This window comes from Sminthopsis crassicaudata, chromosome 4, assembly GCF_048593235.1.
Source record: "Sminthopsis crassicaudata isolate SCR6 chromosome 4, ASM4859323v1, whole genome shotgun sequence".
In the NCBI taxonomy this organism is placed as follows: domain Eukaryota; kingdom Metazoa; phylum Chordata; class Mammalia; order Dasyuromorphia; family Dasyuridae; genus Sminthopsis; species Sminthopsis crassicaudata.
This window is the reverse complement of record NC_133620.1, coordinates 221,602,208-221,621,678: the sequence shown is the minus strand read 5'-3', so window position 1 is coordinate 221,621,678 and position 19,471 is coordinate 221,602,208. Positions and strand designations below refer to the sequence as shown.

Genomic DNA, 19,471 nt, shown 5'->3' with positions numbered 1-19,471 from the left:
TGGACAAGAGTTAACAGCAACTGCCTGGAGACAACGGTTCGTTACAGGAAGAAGAATCTGTCGGAGAGATTTGAGTAGTAGACACAGCAGATCTCTTCCCAGAGAGCGATCCAGCAGCTTCTGGAGACGACAGCTCGTTACAAGTTATGTTGAAATATATGCTGAAAAATATATAATCATCTCTAGTTCTAGAAATAACTGTACTTCCTGTGACATCTTTCAGACAATAAGACCATCTTTTTCTAGAATCACTGATCTCATCATTTCTTGTAGTACAATAATATTCATTCACAATCCTATACTTATTCTGCCATCTCTCAATTAATGAACTAAATAAGTAATCTTGCCTATTATAAATACCCAAATAAGCAATAAGATATATGAATGCATCCAAAGAAAGAACTGACAAACAGAAGTATGTATAGAATAATTTTATATATATACGTATATATTTGTGCCTAATGTGAGCTATCTATGGGGATGGGACAGGGAAGAGAAAAAAAAATTAACATGATAACTTCATTGTATATTTGAAAGGAATAGCAAGTTGTGCACAGTAGATTTGTAGTTTCAAGTACAATTGTCTTTTTATTATGTTATAAAAATGCTTGTTTTAGTCTATAAAATAAATAAGACTATCATTTATTTCTCTGTTAAGAATGATCAGTGTAGGTGAATTGTAAGAAGTTTGTTTTCAAGCTTCATATTTTGTTCTCCCCCCAACTCTACACCTTTTAGAGCCTTTTCCCTTATCAAAAACAGACTTTCAAAAAAAATCTGATATCAGTCATTAACTCCATAGTGTGATTAGTCCACACTATACATTATCTTATCTAGAATTATTTTTTATTTTAAATATTTTCTGAATTGTGTGATAAAAGGCTTTCTTACATTAAAGGAATTTCAAACATTAGTATATGAAGGGAGCCCAGGTTTGTGTGTAGATGAAGGAGGGCAACTAGAAGTGGAAGAGATCCGATTAGTGTATAGAAGAGGAAATATAGGCCTGGGTTAAGTCATTCATTTTGGTTTCCTCATCGGATAATGATAATAAAGGTAGGGATTAGGGTTGTTTCAATAGGATATAAAACATAATTAGCTCTGATGAAGTGAAAGCTATGATTAGGGATAGTTGAAGAATAATTAATTTAGTAAGATAGGGGTTTTTTTCCGTATTAAAGGTTCATGAGCTAGATGATTCTGGCTTGCAATTATTATTAGTGGGAGAAGTCAGCATGATAGAATCAGGAGTGATCCTGATAAAGAATCTAGTGAAAAGGAAATGTTATAGTTGTAACCTAGGTCTGACTTATGATATAGAAAAGTTAGGCTTCAAATGCTAATTAGAAAACTATGGGTTGTAGTGTTGATTCAAATTCAGGATTTTTTGGAGTATCAGGCAGAAGGTAGAAGAGATATTTGGAAACAAGAAAACTTACTGGGCTGAATAGAGTTCTCAATCCATATTAACCCCTTTGAAAATTTTGTATGTGTGATCAGGTGGACTTTTCTTCACTCGGTATAAACTATTGTCTGGGAAAGTCAGAAGGAATATCATGCATATAATTTTATTAGTGTTTAGACTCAAAGAGTTCAAAATATGCTCAAATAGTTCAGTCTAGAAATATGACAGTTGGGTTTCAAATTGTACTTTAAAAAATCTTGATACTTAACTTGTGCAAATCATTAGTCTCTCAGCATCATAGTTTAACAAACAGAAACAAAATGGCTCCAGTCCAAAGGAGGATGATCTGAATAGTAAGGGGACTGAGAACTGTTATATGACAGTTAGTTGAAGGCATTGGAGAATATATAGCTTGTAGAAGAGAAAATTTAGAACAGAAATAATCAATGTCTTCAACTATATGAAAGATAGAAGAATTAGCCTTAGCCCCTGAGGACAGAATTACAAGAATAAGAAACATCATTCTAAAGATTAAATGCTAGAGTGAAATAAACAGAAGTCAAAGAAAAATGTATACAATGGCAACAATACAATAAAGAGAAACAGTGTTGAAAAAATTGGAAACTCTGACTAAAGTAATGGCCAACCATGATTTCAGAGGATTTGTGATGAAACATGCTACCCACCTCCTGAAAGCTCTCTTTGTAAAGGACTCAGTGCAGAATAAAACTCTTTTTTGGACATGGCCAATGTAAAAATTTATTTTGCTTGACCATATATGTTTGTAACAGAGGTTTTGTTTTTCTTTCGTTATCATTTGGGATTGGGTTTGGGAGGTGGGAGGGAAAAAAGACAAGATTTTTACAAATTGAAAAAATTAAAACAATTTGAAAAAAATTCATGCAATACAAAAGCAGAATGGATTGCCTTGAAAGTCAGTAGGCTACCCATCAGTGGAGGTTTTTACACAGAAGCTAAGTAATCACTTGACTGGAAGGTTGTAGAGGGCATTCCAGTTCCAGTGCTAATTTGAACTAGATGATCTTGGAGATGCCTGAGATTTCATGACTGTGCTAATTTCCTCACTATAAAATAGGGATACAAATGTTTGTCACTCACATTGTGCAAAAGGCTACCTAGACATAACGGACTAGAGAGCTGGCCATGAAGTTAGAAAGATTAGATCAAATGTTACCTGCTTTGTGGCCCAGGCAACTTACTTAAACCTCTCTGTGACTTAAGCAAGTAACTTTCAGCAGAGAAAGTCCACTAACCTGCATTGTAAGAGGGAGTTTCCTTGCCTATAACATACCAATGAAATCCCTTGTGTAACTGATAATATTTTGTATAAAACAATGATGCTACTCACTATATAGTTTTTTTAGGAGTGACAAATGATTTGGGTTAATCCAATAACACTATCTGATGACTTTCATCAGTCCCTAGACACCTTCCAGGCAACTGACCTCTAATCCTATAATAAGTGGATATGAAATGGGAGGAGAGATAGCTGGGCTATCTGAATGAAAAGTATTAACAAATACACAGTGTCAGTGGGGGTAATCAGTAATAGATCAAATAAGGCTATGTTAGTGAATGTTGGTGTCTTGGATGCTTATAAGTTGTATGAGCTTGGGCAAGTCACTTCATTTATTTGTCTCAGTTTCCTCAACGATAAAAGAGTTGTTGTGAGGAAGAGCTGAAGTATTCGTAAAGCTTCTGGCACATAATATAAATGTTATGCACTTATTCCGTGTCATCTTCACTATCTGGTAAATCCATATAAAATTTTTCAGCCCTCCCTTCATACCAAAGAAGTTGTTTAATTTTTTTCTTTTTTTTCTTTTGTGGGATATTTACTATGCTTTATTATAAAATTTGATTTGATATTATATAGTACTGTTTATATATTTTATGCTTTTCTGAGTTTCAAAACTTTTACTATGCCCTCTGCTGGCTTTTGCTTATTGTCTCCAGCTTCCACAAAACTCTCACAATTTAGTTTCTTACCGTGACCTTTGATATATCAAAACCAAGATAGGGAAAGTTGAGATCTGGAAGGAATAACTGTATTATATGCTTCCTCCCTTTTTTAGTAGTTTAAAAAGTTCACAATATTCAAAAGGTACTTTCTTAGCTATTGCCTATGCTCTTGACATTTGTTATATCTGACCACAACCCCATGATTCAGCAGCATGGCAACCTCATGATTCCCTAAAGTTCTTCCTGTTCCCTTCCTTTTTTCACTGCTTGTCCCAGGTTTAAAGATTGCTAGTTATGCTTGTGTATCGCATGAACATAAATTTAAAGTTTGCTGGGACTGTGGAGGTGATTTAGTCCAGTGTATAGCTCATGTCTGACCCAGAACAGCAGCTATTTGCAATAATTACTATTTCATGACTGATAAATAATAAAAAATAAATTTTGGTAGAAGGCACAAATAGCTGGAGATGACCAGAAAATGCTTCCCATGGCACTTGAAAGGGAATTTTAAAGGAATTCAGAGGTTCCAAAAGGCAGTATGTAAACTAAAAGTGCATTTGAGGCCTGGGGGCTCTCCCACATACTTCCCCACATCAATCATTAGCCAATACTTTTTCACCAAATGCATAGCATTGATGGAGAGTGTAAATGCACAAAAGGACCATGCATGAAGGCGACATATCTGAACAGTGAACTTACATGAAAGGGACAGTTCACACCTCAAATAAGTGTAACTAGGACTACAAATGGCAGCTGGTAATAATGTCATCAAATGCTACATAGAACCATTAAATATTAGCTAGTCCAGGGCTTCTTAAACTTTTTCCATTCACGACCCCTTCTTATCCAAGAGATTTTTACACAAACCTGGATATATAGGCATAGTTTAAGAAATTTAGAGGCTCAACAAAGTTACTTAAGTGACTTGCCTTGGATCACATATATATTAAGCAGCAGAGACAGGATTTGAATTCAGACCTAACTTCAGACCACCCTTTCTCTCTAACTTTTTTCAAAAACAATAAAATGGGGCAGCCAAATGGTACTGTGGATAGAGCACTGGTCTTGAAATCAGGAGGACTTAAGTTCAAATTTGTACTCAGATACTTAAAAATTACTAACTGAATAACCCTGGGTAAACCACTTAAGCTGAATTGCCTTTCAAAAAATCAAAGAAAAAAAAAAAAAGACAATTGGAAAGAGGCTTTTTTTTCCCCCAGAGTAATTACAGCCAATTCCAGTGTCGGGAGGTTTTTTTTTTGTTTTTTTGGGTTTTTTTTGGTACTTACCAGATATCAGTAATAATAACTTATAATAATAGTTAACACTTATATAGCACTTTTAAAATTTGCAAAGTTCTTTTAATGTGTTATCTCATTTTATCCTTACCACAGCCCTGGGACAGACTAGCTATTATCATCTCCATGTTATAAATGATAAAACTGAGACAAAGTTGTGTAAGGTCTCACAGCTAGTAATTATTTATGGAAGATTTCCAACTTTCCAAATCCAGCACTATCCACTTCTCCACCTACTTTCCTCCTGATATTATATGATCTGGAGGCTGGTTGTGGGAATAAGAATGATGGAGAAAACTGCTTTGAGTCTTTATTAATTTTGAGTTGATTAATATTGGACAAGGAACCAAAGAGGCCTGGATTTAAATCTCACCTCCAATACTTACAAGCTGTATGACTATGGACAAGTCACATTTAATCTCTTACCCTCAGTTTTTTTCATATGGTAAGAAAAACGTATAGCACCAACCATAGTTTTTGAGGTTCAAATGAGATAATGCATTTGAAATTTAAAAAAAAATTCAAGCAACATACTAACAATAACTATAGTAATTTTAATGTGGGAGGAAAGGAATTTTTTTTTTTAGTTTTTATCAGCTTGGTCCAGTGGAAAAAGTATTGGTTGTGGTGTTAAACATCTCTCACTTGAGATATTTACTACTTCTATGACCTTCTGAAAAATCTCTTAGCCTTTTTGGATATTAGTTTCCTCATCTGTAAAATGTGGATGGATCTTTGAAGTTCCTTCTTGATCTGTGATCCTTTTAACTTTTTTTAAGTGAGACTGAGTTCCAAATCCTTTCCTGAAAAACAAAACTGTTTTCTTTTTCTTTTTTTTTTAAATTGTTTACTTTTTCTTCTCTGCTCTGCTCTCAAAACCCAAAGAGAAAAAAAAGTGTGGGTTGCTTGCAAGGAGCATTGTCACAGCATCCCTGGGCAGGAGGATCCTGAATGGGTAATAGGAGAACTAGAGCCCTCTGCTGTTGGTTGAATATTGGGGAAATTTCTTATGAAGATCATTTTACCAGGAGATGAAGTAGAATGAATGGATTGTAGTAGTCAAAGGCAGGTGAGTGGTGAAATGAATAGAGTGCTAGGCTTGGAATAAGTAATACTCATCTTCATGAGTTCAAAGCCAGCCTTAGAGACTTACAAACTTCAGGACCTTAGGCTAGTCACTTAATCCTGTTTGCCTCCATTTCTTGTAAAATGAGCTGGACAAGGAACTGGCAAACCATTCCAGTCAGTATCTTTGCCAGGAAAACTCCAAATAAAGTCAGAAGAGTTGGATATGACTGATGAATAATAACAACAAAAACAAACAAAATAATAGTGGTATGATTTCAGGGGTTTATTTAAATATTTACCCTCTTGTGATGGCTCCAGAGAAACCTGGAAAAATTTGTATAAACTGAAGTAGAGTGAAATGAACAGAATAAAAACAATTAATTTAATGATGATAACATTGTAAAGACAGACAATTTTGAAAGACTTAAGATCTGATAAATGCAATGACCAAACTTCATTCCAAAGGACTGATGATGAAACATAATGTCCACCATCTGACAGAGAGGTATTGATTTGGGATATAGAATTAGATATACATTTTTTGGATGTGGCCAATATGGGAATTTGTTTGACTTGACTATGTATATTTGTTGTATGGGTTTGTCTTTCTCCTGACTCCCTCCGGATTTGGGGGATAGTGAGGTGAGAGGGAGAAAAACATTTTTTTTAATCTAGCCCTTCCTACTTTCTTATATTTCTCTGACTAGAATATAATCTTTCCTTGCACAAAGATAGATGCAAATGCCCCCTAAAAATGCCTGATATTTACAAATATGTAAAGAGTTCTTATTAAATGTTAATTCTTGAATGTGCAACAGAGACCAGAGAGGTAAGTATTTTAAGGAATTTGAGATTTGAATTAGGGAAGGATATATAGGAAACAGGAAGGAATTTATTGCATGCTTTGCATATTTTACAATATTACTTGTCCTACTATTGGTACTGATGCTTCTGTTCAAATTTTTTTTTAATTTAAAAAAATTTCCAACCATTCCCTTTCCTACCTCCCATCTCTCTCTAGGTGATGGGTGGAAAGCAATTAAAACCTTTGTAATAAATATACTTAATCAAGCAAAACAAATTATCATATTGATCTGGGTAATATTAATGATAAATACTATGGCAAAGACTAATAGTTAACTACAGGGCAAGGATGATCAATTTTTATGGTTCCAGGAGGACTGCAAACCAAATTAATCAATTAATCAATAAGCCTTTCTTATTGCCTTTAATTAATTAATCAATAAGCCTTTACTTTAAAAAAAAAAAAAGGAGTACTAGGTGCTAGAAATATATATGGAGAAAAGTTCATCTATCTAGCTTTACTGTTCCAAGATCATTGACAAAAGGCAGGCATCAATAGCTGAGCTCTTCTGGGTGTCCATTGCATTCTTGAAAAAATCCCTTCCAATTCAATCTAACAAGTCTTTATTATGACTGTGGAAAAACGTAAGAAGTAAACCACTGGGTTTTTATCAGTAGATAAGTTCATTATTTCAATTTTAACTGAAGTAAACATAAATTCTAGGTACTAGGGGAAAACTTAAAAGAAGTCCACAGTCTAGAATAGGGCTATAATATACATGCAAATATTATACAACAAAATGATATATTCTAAACATATAATAGGTGAAAATATGTATTATATATAGTAGAAGACAGGAAGGTAGAGTATAATGATCTGATTTCTTACTCTTTTCTTTCTTCTCTCTTTTTCTTTCCCTCTGTCCATATAGGGTATCATACCTTATCAGCAGGTACTTTCCCCAAAGGAATGTAAAATTTGATTGCTGAAACATGACACTTATCTTGAGTTTATGGGCTTAGGATCATGCCTTAAACCAAAATCACTTTAGCTCTCATTGATTATCCAACAATAGGTCCCAGGTCAAATCCCAGTCAGTCATGTTTTGATCTCTAATTGGCTCAGAATGAATTTAAATAGCAATTGTTTCTGTTTTGGTTAGATACACCCCCCCACACACACACACACACAATATTAAGTGTGTGTGTATGTGTATAAAACTAGGTAAAAGAGATCATTCTCTACCTCGTTTCTTGCCTAGCCTTAATCACTGTTTGGATGATCTCTTAGGTGACTGAGACCCCTTAAAGAACTTAGTTTTAAAAGGCTATGGTCTCCCAGCAGTGTTACTACTGGGCTTATATCCCAAAGAGATCTTAAAGAAGGGAAAGGGACCGGTATGTGCAAGAATGTTTGTGGCAGCCCTCTTTGTAGTGTCCAGAAACTGGAAACTAAGTGGATGCCCATCAACTGGAGAATGGCTGAATAAATTGTGGTATATGAATGTTATGGAATATTATTATTCTGTAAGAAATGACCAACAGGATGATTTCGGAAAGGCCTGGAAAGACTTACATGAACTGATGCTGAGTGAAATGAGTAGGACCAGGAGATCGTTGTATACTTCAACAACAATACTATATGATGATCAATTCTGATGGATGTGGCCATTTTCAACAATGAGATGAACCAAATCAGTTCCAATAGAGCAGTAATGAACTGAACCAGCTACACCCAGGGAAAGAACTCTGGGAGATGACTATGAACCACTACATAGAATTCCCAATCCCTCTATTTTTGTCCGCCTGCATTTTGGATTTCCTTCACAGTCTAATTGTACACTATTTCAAAGTCTGATTATTTTTGTACAGCAAAACAACTGTTTGTACATATATATATATATATATATATATATATATATATATATATATATATATATATATAGTATTTAATTTATACTTTAACATATTTAACATGTATTGGTCAACCTGCCATCTGGGGGAGAGGAAGGAGGGGAAAATTGAAACAAAAGGTTTGGCAATTGTCAATATTGTAAAATTACCCATGCATATAGCTGGTAAATAAAAACTATTAAAAAAAAAAAAGCTATGATCTCCCACTGCATCCAGGGCCATCTCCAGTTATTCTGATCTATATCTTTCCACGAATCCCATATATTTCCAAAGGAGAAAGTGAGACTAGTAACTTTGCACAGCCCTCCTTCACTTAAATCCAATTCACTTCCATGTCATGACATCACCTCCCTGATATCATGGTCCTCTTCTAGAATGAAGGACAAACAACAACAACAAAGATCTGGGAAGGCATCATAAAAGAATTCTCTCCCTCCTAGATCATCTTGCCTTTACCTGTTAACAAAACATATACCTACACAAATCATATTAAACAATAATGAACTATTATTTTCTGGCTCTTGATCTGTGGGCCTGTATTAATTTAAATAAACTGGGATGTATGTGATGGAAAGAATTTCAAGGCAAAAATTAGAGGAAGAGTATAAGAAACAAAGATGCAGAACAGCTTACAGTATCAATTAATCCACAATTTTTGAAGGGAGCTAGGTGGTATAATGGAAAGAGCTCTGACTTTAGAGTCAGGACAGTCCTGAATTCAAGTCCCACCTCAGATACTGTGTGATATCTGCCAAATCACTTATCCTCTATTTGTTTCAGTTTTCTCCTTTGAAAAATGGGGATAATAATAGCTCTTACCATACAAGATTGTGAGGAGAAAATGATATAATGTGTAATTATTTGTGTATCATTCAATTGTGTCCAACTCTTGATAGACCCAATTTGGAGTTTTCTTAACAAAGATACTGGAGTGATTTGCCATTTTCTTCTCTAGTTCATTTTATAGAAGAGGAAGCTGAGACAAATAGGGTTAAGTAACTTGTCCAGAGTCACATAGCTAATATGTGACTAAGGTTGAATTTGAATGCACAAAGATGAGTCCATATATGCAAAGCATTTTCCAAACATGCCATATAGACACTATCATCATCATCATAATCATCATCATCATCATATCCAGCCCCATCAGTGATTATCACTGAAGCCATGACTTGCCAGGTTTTACTGATCTGTGGTAATTATTTCCCTTCTTTGGCAGTCTGGTGGCCCCTACTTCCAGAAGCTCATATATCAATATCAGAAGTGGTGAGAACACTTGGTCAGCTTGGACCTACTGACAGCTTAAAACTCTGGAGCTCAGGCAATCTACCAATCTCAGCTTTCTCAGGAGCAGGTATTATAGAAATGGTATGCCTACCCTGCAGTTTACATTCTTAAAGGGGAGATAACATGTGTGTGTGTGTGTATGTTATCATAGAAAGATAGATGTAGATATCTACATATTGAATATTAGTGATATGACATAGTTTGCTGAGATAGGGTCCCAGCAATGAGGAAGAATAGAAAGTAGTCCAGTTTTGCTGGAATATAGGATAGATGCTTGGGTGGATATCATGTAATATAAGAACAGAAAATGAGGATGGTACCAGATTATAGAAATCCTTGAATGACTAGCAAAGAAGTATGATGCTACTTAACTTAGTAGATGCTGTTGAAGGAAGTTGAGCAGAGAAGTGAACTGAGCAGATGTGTGCATAAATAAGATTAATTTGGTAACAATATGAAGGATATTTAGAAAGGAGCAAGCCTGAAGTTAAGGAAATTTCTCAGGAGACTATTACAATAATTGACTAAGTGGATGATAAGAAAGGCCTCTACATTGATAGCAATGGAAAAGAAAAAAGAGGGTGACTTGTGGATGTCTATCAGAAGCAGAAGTAAAAGGACCTAACAATTATTTAGATGTGGGTGATGAAGGGAAGAAAAGACAAAGATACATACTGTCTATTTCCTCTCAGGGGTTTCCTGCTAAGAAGTCACTGTTAATTGTTCTTTTGTTAGGGAACATTGTTTTGTATCCCAACTCCTCTATTTACTGTTTAGTCTTTCGTATGTCATTTGAACCACTCTGTGTAGCAGTGTTTTTTCATCCATTAAAGAAAGGGTTGGACTAGATAATCTCAAAGGTCTCTTTCAGTTCTCAACCCTATGATATGATATGATATCTATAACAAGGTTTTACTGTATTGTGAGAGGCTTCAACCATCTGCTAATGCTTTTAAAACATCACCATAAAAAACAATACTGAGATTCTTTCTAGCTCTGTTTGTGTGCACTCAGAAAAATTACCCATTAATTTTGCTGAAAGAAACTAAAGGTCTAAGCCAGCTGGCATCACATATGAAAGCTACCAGGAACCAATCAGGCAACAATTCTCTATGGGCCCTGATTAATTGGTATAGCTCCTAATATCCCTTAGTTGGAATGCCTTGTAAGGACTTCAGAAGGAGGTAGCCAAGAGAATTTTCTTGCCTGTTGAGTAAGGCAAGAGCTGTCATTGATCAGGAAGATAGAAATGTTCAGAAAGCTCAGAACTCCCCAGAGCATTAAACTAGAATTTAGGTGAGCTGAGTTCTAGTCCTGGATATGCCACTAATTCAGTTTAATTGAATAAACATTTATTAAACAACAACTATGTGCCAGGGGACATAGTGCTAGGAACAAATAGGTAAAGATAAGAAAATTCACTCCTCATAAGGAGCTTATAATAACTTAAAGTGTGATAGTTCAGTGCCATTAACATTTATTAAACATTTTCTGCAATGCATTGTTTTAGGAATCAAGAGAAGGGAAGTTTTAACTAAAAAAAAAAAAGTATGCCTGCTGTCATGAGGCTTATAGGGGAAACAATATGGAGACTTTGTGGGGAGACTTGTGGGGAGACAATGTAGATAATTATAATAAATAATCAGAATAAATAATTCCCCGCTGGGGCAGGGAAACTGTGTCTTTGTCACAAGCAATTAAAATTTAGAAGGCATGCAAATTTTGGGTAATTTTTTATAAAAAGTATACAATTTAAAAAATAGGTTACATAAACAATTGAACTTAATGCCCCCAAGCATCATTAAATAGAGAACGTACCAAATATGGTAAGCATTGTTAATAACACCTATCTGTGAGACATTTTATTAACTACCCCCCCCTTTAAGTGAACTTATGCTGCTTGGAATTTGTGAAATTCATGCTGTTTGCCCTGGGCACCAATATTAGTAGGTTATAGCTCTGTGTATACAAGATTAATTGGTTAACCTGACTGTACAAATGTGAGGGAATGTTATTATAGTGAGTCAGTACACATGTTGTCAGGGTTGTTTGGGTGTGGATTCCCAGCACCCAGGTTGTTTGGAATTTTTCCTGAGAGAATTAAATTCAATTTTATAATATGCCTTGAAATGTGGGAATATGGACATGATTGAGAATTAAGATAGACATCCCCAGCCTGGTGTCAACTTTGACTGGCACTATGGTTGTCAGCACCACTTTTCCATTGAGGCATACTAGCATCTGAGAACAGTTATGATTACCCCTGAGAGATTTGATATCTGATTGGTATAATTCTGAGCCTCTAGTAGCCTCCACATAGGAAAACAAAACAACAATTCACCAGGGAGTGGATCCAAAGCTAGAAATCAAGAGAATCTATATGATTGAGTCTGTGTCATTTAAAAGAGGCATCCCAGATTGTGAACTAGAATAACAAAGAATTTGAACTTCACTTAGTAGGAGGTGATGAAAATTTTTTCAATGATCAAATCTATGCATAGATGAATATTAGTTTGGCAGTTGTATAAATAACACTCGGAGGCAGAAAAGTAAAAACAATCCCTGTTAGGATGTTACTGTATGTAGTCAAAGGAGATAATGGAGGCTTGAACTAAGTTAAAGGTAATGGAGAAAGAAAAAGATAGAAGTGAGAGATGTTTCAGATGAAGAAATCACATATTTAGTAATTATTTATGAAAGATAAGGGAAAAGGAATTCAACAAATTCAGCAAATTTCTGTTACATATCTACCACGTGCCAAGAGTTCCATTTAAGTTTTTTCATCATATCATGGAGATAACTTTGGCTGTAACAGGCTCTGTAGGATCTATCAAGTTGGAAAGACTTTAAAAATGATCCTGGTGACCATACTTTTACTCTAGGACAAGTCTAGATGAGTTTTGAAAGACTAATCATTAATCACTGAAAGTTTAATGAAAGAATGGCCACAGGGCAATTCATAAATAATAACTCATACCTACAGAGCACTTTAAAGTTTGTAAAGTTTGCATTTTCTCATTTGATCCTTAAAATCCTTTGCTGTTATTCAGTCATTTTAGCTATGTTTGACTTTTTGTTTACCTATTTGAGGTTTTCTTTGGTAATAAGGCTAGAGTACTTTGCCATTTTCTTCTTCAGGGCATTTTACAAATGAGGAAACTGAAGCAGACAGGATTAAATGATTTGTCCAGGGCTAGTAAATGTCTGAGGCCATATTTCAACTCAGCTAAATGAATCATTGAGACTCCAGGTCCAGCACTTTATTCACTGTACCACCTGGCTGAGTAGTTGTTTCTAATTTACAATTCCCATTTGATAAATGAATAAACTGAAGTTTAGAGAGTTCTAATGACTTACCCAGACTCACAGAGTTAATAAGTTTCTGAGGTGAGATTTGGACTCTAATTTTCTTGACTCCAAGTCCAGATTGTCAACTGGATGGAACCAGCCTCTAAGCTGTGCGTGAAGAAAGCTGAACAAAGCAGGTTAAAAACAAGAAAGTCAGAAATCAAACAGAAGTTTAATTTCAAAGTCAGGAAAATATTTGTAAGCAGAAGTCATCCTGAGAAGGAGGGCTTGCTTACTTGTGGCAGGGATAAGGTTTTTAAGCATGAAAACCACAAAAAGATAGAACCAAGGCAGTCATTCTTAGGTCTTGAGTAAACAGTTCCCATGGCAGGCCCAAATGTACAGGCATTTTTGGATTCTGTGTGAGCAGTCTTCAAGTTATTAGAATCATTGAGCCTTGTGACTGTTTCAAGCCTTTTTTTTTTTTTCTTTCTTTCTTTCTTTTTTTTTTTTTCTTTTTTTCTGAGGCTGGGGTTAAATGACTTGCCCAGGGTCACACAGTTAGGAAGTGTTAAGTGTCTGAGATCAGATTTGAACTCGGGTCCTCCTGAATTCAAGGCTGGTGCTCTATCCACTTTGCCACCTAGCTGCCGCCATGTTTCAAGCCTTAAGGGTCATACAGAACTAGAGTTAGCATGATGGGAACTAGGAGCAAAGCACTAGGTTCAGTTCACTCAGCAATTACAAGAGCAGGGATTTATTCAGAGTATCAGGAGATATGATTGATCACTTTCTGCTGCAATATATTGGCTGTAGTTCCACCTCTCATGTCAGAGTCCCTTGTGAAATAAGGAAATCATAAGCCCCAATTGTGGAATTTTGCTGTGGATGAGATCATCCTGAGGGTGAGTGCAAAGAATTGTTGTTTTGCCAAGCTCAGGACATAGCCTGCTTCCTGGATCTTAGCTCTGGAAAATTGGGTATCTCCTAATATTCTGACAAGCTATCATATCATTCTGCCTCTCTGTCTTCTGAGTATTGGAAGGAATTTTGATCAGTGGAGCAAGGATCCATATTAGGGATTATAAAATACTGTAATTTATTCAAGGTCCTATGTGAGATATGACACAAAGCATGATTTCAAGGAGTTCACATTCATGTAGGGAAAAGAAAAAGGTACATGCAGTTCTAATTAAAAAGAAGAGAAATACAAAAAACACCTCAAAGAAAAGGGCTATAGAGAAATATGAAGGAGGAGGGGGCAATCATGAGTTTATAGCAGAGGTAGCATCTGAGTGGGGTCGTGGGAGCCCAAATAGACCAGATGTATATTGAAATTGGAGAGACGATAGGAAAGGGAAATCTATTCCAGATATGCTAGAGGGCTTGAACAAACCACATAGAATAGTCTAGTTTGGCTGGAATATGGAATAGGTGGAAAGAAATATTATGAAATAAAAGTTACATAGGAAGAGGATTTTCCTGATTCCCTCAGTAATTAATGCTTCTCTTGACTCTCAGTGAACCACCTTCCTTTCTACCATCATAATTAGGTTGCTTTTGTTTTGTATATATTTGTCATTTATTCATCTGTGTATATTTTGTGTCCTCTGTCATAGTAGAATATAAGCTTCTTGAGGACAGAGATTGCTTCATATTTATCTTTATATCCCCAAGACCTCTGAGGAACTTTGACTCAATCTGGCAAACATTATACTACCACCAAAATGTGTCAGAGTGAGGGGCTCAGGGAAGGTTACCTAGTCTTTTTAGTTCTTTACCTAATGATATTTCAGACCTCTGCAGATAAATGTCAGCCTTGCTGATAACAGGATGGTGGGCAGCTAGTTCCCCTAGCATCTGGGGAAAATAAAAGTGTTTGATCTCCTTCTGGAGAAATCCTCTTCTCTTCCCTGGATTTATGATATATGTGAATAAAGCCAGAGGAAACCTTGAGGGAGAATTAAGCTCTATTCCCCAGAATTTAGAGCAGAGATCCATGAAGTTAAATTTAAGGGCTCCATGAGCTTAGATGGAAAAAAAATAATTATTTTATCTAACCTATAACTGAAATTAATTGTTTTCTGTAATTATATATTTAAAAAAATTCTGAAAAGGGATCCAAGTCTTCATCAGAATATCAGAGGAGTATATAACACAAAAATGCTTATACCTCATGATCTAGATAGTGTAGATTTGGTTGGGTTAGTCTTTCCTTTTTGCTAGAAACTAGGGGCCTATTTCAAAGGAGGTATGTAAAAGAAAGTTAAAATAAGCTTTAAAGACTAATTAAGGACTGGCTTAAGAAGCTAGTCTAATTCTGAATTGCATTCTCAGATTTTTGGCCTTGTGGGGTCATGAGGCATTTCTGTACTTAAGAGCTCTTTAAGGTTATTTCAGGATAATAAACAGAGCATGCTCATTTCTCTAACCTGACTAATGTGTAGTGACTTCAGTGAAGTCAGAAAAGTAAGAGTATTGTGGGATAAAGGCTCCATTTCCCGCCTCCAATAGTGTCCATGAATCATCAGCATTCATTATTCATTGAGGTTATTGTTATTTCATTTTTACAAAGCAAGCCCAGTTCTTACCTATGTAACTTTGAGAACATAAGAGATATGTGCTAGGAAATAGGTGGAAAAGAGCTAAGGAACTGTTTTCTTTCTCTATGCCTACTCATAGAAAAAAATGTGTTGCTATCTCCTGAAGTAAACAATGAGGCAATCCCTGCCCTGAAAATTGGATGAAATCAAATTAGATACTGTATGCAAAGTGCTTTGCAAATTTTAAATCACTACATAAATGTCAGCTATTATAATTAATAAACCTTCCTTATTCTGACTACTAAACTTTCATTTTCCCTTCCTTATAATTTTTTTGGAACCTCTGTTTACAAATCTATAATATGGTCCTTTAACACTTTCATTACCCATTCTCAGGGTAGGATTGTCAGGATTGTGGGAGTATGTTTAGTCATTTCAGTTATGTTCCATTCTTCTAGTATAATTATTGTTGTTGTTTAAATCATTTTCAATTGTGACTGATTCTTTGTGACCTCATTTGGGGTTTTCTTGGCAAAGATGCTGGAATGGTTTGCCATTTCCTTGTCCAGCTCATTTTATAGATGAGGAAACTGAGACAAACAGGTTTAAGTGACTTGCTCAGGGTCACACAGCTAATAACTATGAGATCAGATTTGAACTCATAAAGATGAATATTCCTGACACGGGCCAGGCACTCTATCTACTATACCACCTACTTGTCCCTAAAATTTTGGAACATAGGTTTAAAGCTAGAAGGAAACTTCGAGGTTATCTAGTCTAAACTTTTCCTTTTACTTAAGAGCATATGAGGCTCAGAGGGATATAGGGAGTAAACTGTCCAAGGTCAGACAACTCAATTTGACAAATAGCAGGTATTGTGCTAGCCCCTGCTTTCAAGAAACTTGCATTTTACTGGAGGGGACAACACATGAATAAGTAAATATAAAATATATACAGGATACATGCAAAGTTATAGCTAACATAGGATGAATGTGGGAGAAGCATTCATCAATAAAGTCTTCTTGTAGGTTTACTTGAGTTAAAACCTAACGGAACTAAGGGTTCCATCAAATACAGGTGAAGAAGGAGATCCAAGAATGGGAAACAGTATATGGAATGTTGGATAGGAGGAACAGTAAGTGGGACAGTTTAACTGGCAGATAGAAATTGTGAGGCAGAGTAGTACTTTGTGATCAGTTTAAAATAATAGATTGGAATCAAATTGTGAAGGATTTTAAAAGTAAAACTGAAGAGTCTATTTTATCTAAGAGGAAATAAGGAGTTACTGAAGCTTTTTGAGAAGAGGAGTGACTTAATCAGCTCTGTGTTTTAGGAATGTCAGTTTAATAGTTGCCATTAAAGCTGTTCTTTCATTACTCCAGGAACAGAGATGATCAGTGATGAAGTCTTGAGGAATTGAGGGAATTACTCCTTGAAGCAAACAGGGAAGGGCACTAATAGGGATCAATTTAACCTCATAGTTCTACCCATTTGGAGGTGGTGGGCAGCCCCATCTTTCCATGTGGGTCAGAAATCTGAGTTAGGACAAACCCCTGAGATTCAATTTCCCTTATAAATCTGTGCATAATTCATGCCATTTTTGCAGAATGCCTTTGGGATTATAGCCCACCATGGCACTCTGCCTCTAGATGTCTTTCTTTCTCCTTATTCCTCTCCTATGCCACGTGGTGCCTCTCCTCATCTCACCATACCTTGTTTCATGGTGTCTTTCTCCTTCTTATAGCTCACTAACTCTTTTAGCTTGCTAAACTCTTCTATGAATCTGGCTTGTCAGCTAAGGACATTCTCCATCTTTAGGAGGGGTTCCTTTTCTCTTGGTTAATTCTAAGTTCCATTAGCAAATTTGTCTTTTCCATCATTAATTTAATTTAATTTAATTTTGCTGAGGCAATTGGGGTTAAGTGACTTACCCCAGGGTCATACAGCTAGGATGTGTTTACTGTCTGAAGCCAAATTTGAACTCAGGTCATCCTGACTTCAAGGTTAGTGATCTCCATCATTAATTTTTTAAACTCCTTTCCTTGCTGACTCTATGTTCTTCCAACTCTATTTCATATTTACCATTCCTGCTATCTATTGTATTTCTTCATTTTGTCTGTAACCTCTTCTAAGTAAAAATACCTTTTGCCAAAGAGAATGGCCATTGTGAATTCTTTACATGACTCTAACATTTGGTGCCTACATAAATCACATCATTTGAGTTGAAATTGCTCTCCTAAATCACATCAATGAGGATCTGAAGTGACTTACTTGAACCTTCAAACCCGATTTCTTTACCTTTACACAGTCTTGACAAACAGCTACATTAAACTTTTAAAGAAAATGAAAATTATCATCATTACAGGCAACCGTATGAAAAGAGTGCAGATTTTCAAATCACAGCTTCTTTGAATCCAGACTCTATTTATTAGTGCCCTTAATAACATGATCATCATCTCACATTCCAGGTCCTCAGTTTATCCGTAAAAAACGGGTGGGTTGTAGCGAATAATCATTTAAGGCACCTTTGAGCTCTAGACTGAAGATCCTATGTTCCAGGCCTATTCACTTTGCCACTTGGAGAATAATAGCCAGTTGGGGTGGGTGTAATTTTATCCTCTCCATTTTCCTCACTTTGCTCCTTCCCCGCTCCGCGGACACGCGGGGGCGCTGCCTCCTTAATCAAAGAACTCCGTGCTCCCGGGAAGGGAGGATGCAGGCGGAGAGGAGAGGGGCGGGGCACGGGAGGGAGGGGCTGGGAGCAGGTAACCTGCTGAGAGAGAGGGCTGCTGCTGCTGCTGCTGCTGCTGAGAGGTGGGGGCCTGGCTGGAGACGGTGGAGTAGGGCCGGCTGTGCCGAGCCAGGTCCGGAGGGGCCCTCGGAGCGAGCGGGCGGGCTGCTCCTTTCTTTAGCCACTTCCCCAGTTTCCTGCATCGTAAGCCCTGGCGGAGCGGATGCCTGCATGATTATGGAAGAGAAAGGTACAGAGTAATGTCCCCCCACTTCCTTTACTCCATTTCCCACTCAAACCCCCCCCCCGTTTCCTCCCGGTCCTTGCTCCTCGGGGCAAGAGAGCAGAAGTAGGCTAGAAGGTCAGACACCTCCCCCTCCCACCTGTTGAATGATTGTCCGTGGAGGGCTTAAAGACCTCCTCCCCCCTCTTGCTGGGATCCCCGGAAAGCCCTCCAGACTATCCAGAGTGGGCGATGGGTGCGGGTATGTGTTTTTTCCTTCGTTTCCCCTTAGTTTCCTACTGAGAATTTAAAACTTTTCTCGGAATTTCAAACTTTTTCATCTTCTGCCCCTACACACTTCTGAAAACTTGTAGCCGTAGCTGGAGTTGGAAACTCTTTTTGCAAAAGTGCTTAACCTAAGATTCTTGAACTTGTTTTTATAAAATACGTAGATAAGGATATTTCCGTATAATTTTCTTACTAATCCTATGTATTTCGTGTTATACCTTTAAAAACATTCTGAATGGGGCATCCATAGGCTTCAAAAGACTACTAAAGGTTCCAGGTTGCATAAGTGGTTAAAAATCCCTGCTATGAGGGACAACACCCAGTAGAACGTAAGCTCTTTGAGGACCGGGGTTGCTGCAGTTCCATCTAAGTTCACGTTGTGACACACCGTAGGAGGCGCTTGCTTGTTGTTAAGGAAAATATGTTTGTGTCTTTTTTGATCCGCTTGGTTTCATCCAGAATTCCCGAGGCTCTGGTAATTTATTTTTGTATGCATAAATCGCACTTCTTTTCTTGGAGGCCTCAGGAAGCAGAGGTGGGGACAGCTTTACTCCTCAGAACACCACTCTCTTCTCCACTCGGAACTTTTCAAAACACGGCCTATTCAAAATCCCCTTATAGGGAGGGGGATTGAATGGA

The 19,471-nt window shown here is 36.7% G+C and overlaps 1 protein-coding gene across 1 annotated transcript in view; it reads right to left on the bottom strand.

The window, feature by feature from the left end:
• Window positions 1-18,238, bottom strand: part of RRAGD (Ras related GTP binding D) — a 90,631-nt gene extending 72,393 nt beyond the window's left edge. The window contains exons 1-2 of the mRNA XM_074310305.1: window positions 18,116-18,238; window positions 17,862-17,921 (exon numbers count right to left, since the gene is read on the bottom strand). The gene's annotated coding sequence lies outside the window, so the exon portion shown is untranslated. The remainder of the gene's footprint in view (window positions 1-17,861; window positions 17,922-18,115) is intronic.
• Window positions 18,239-19,471: the final 1,233 nt, after the last annotated feature.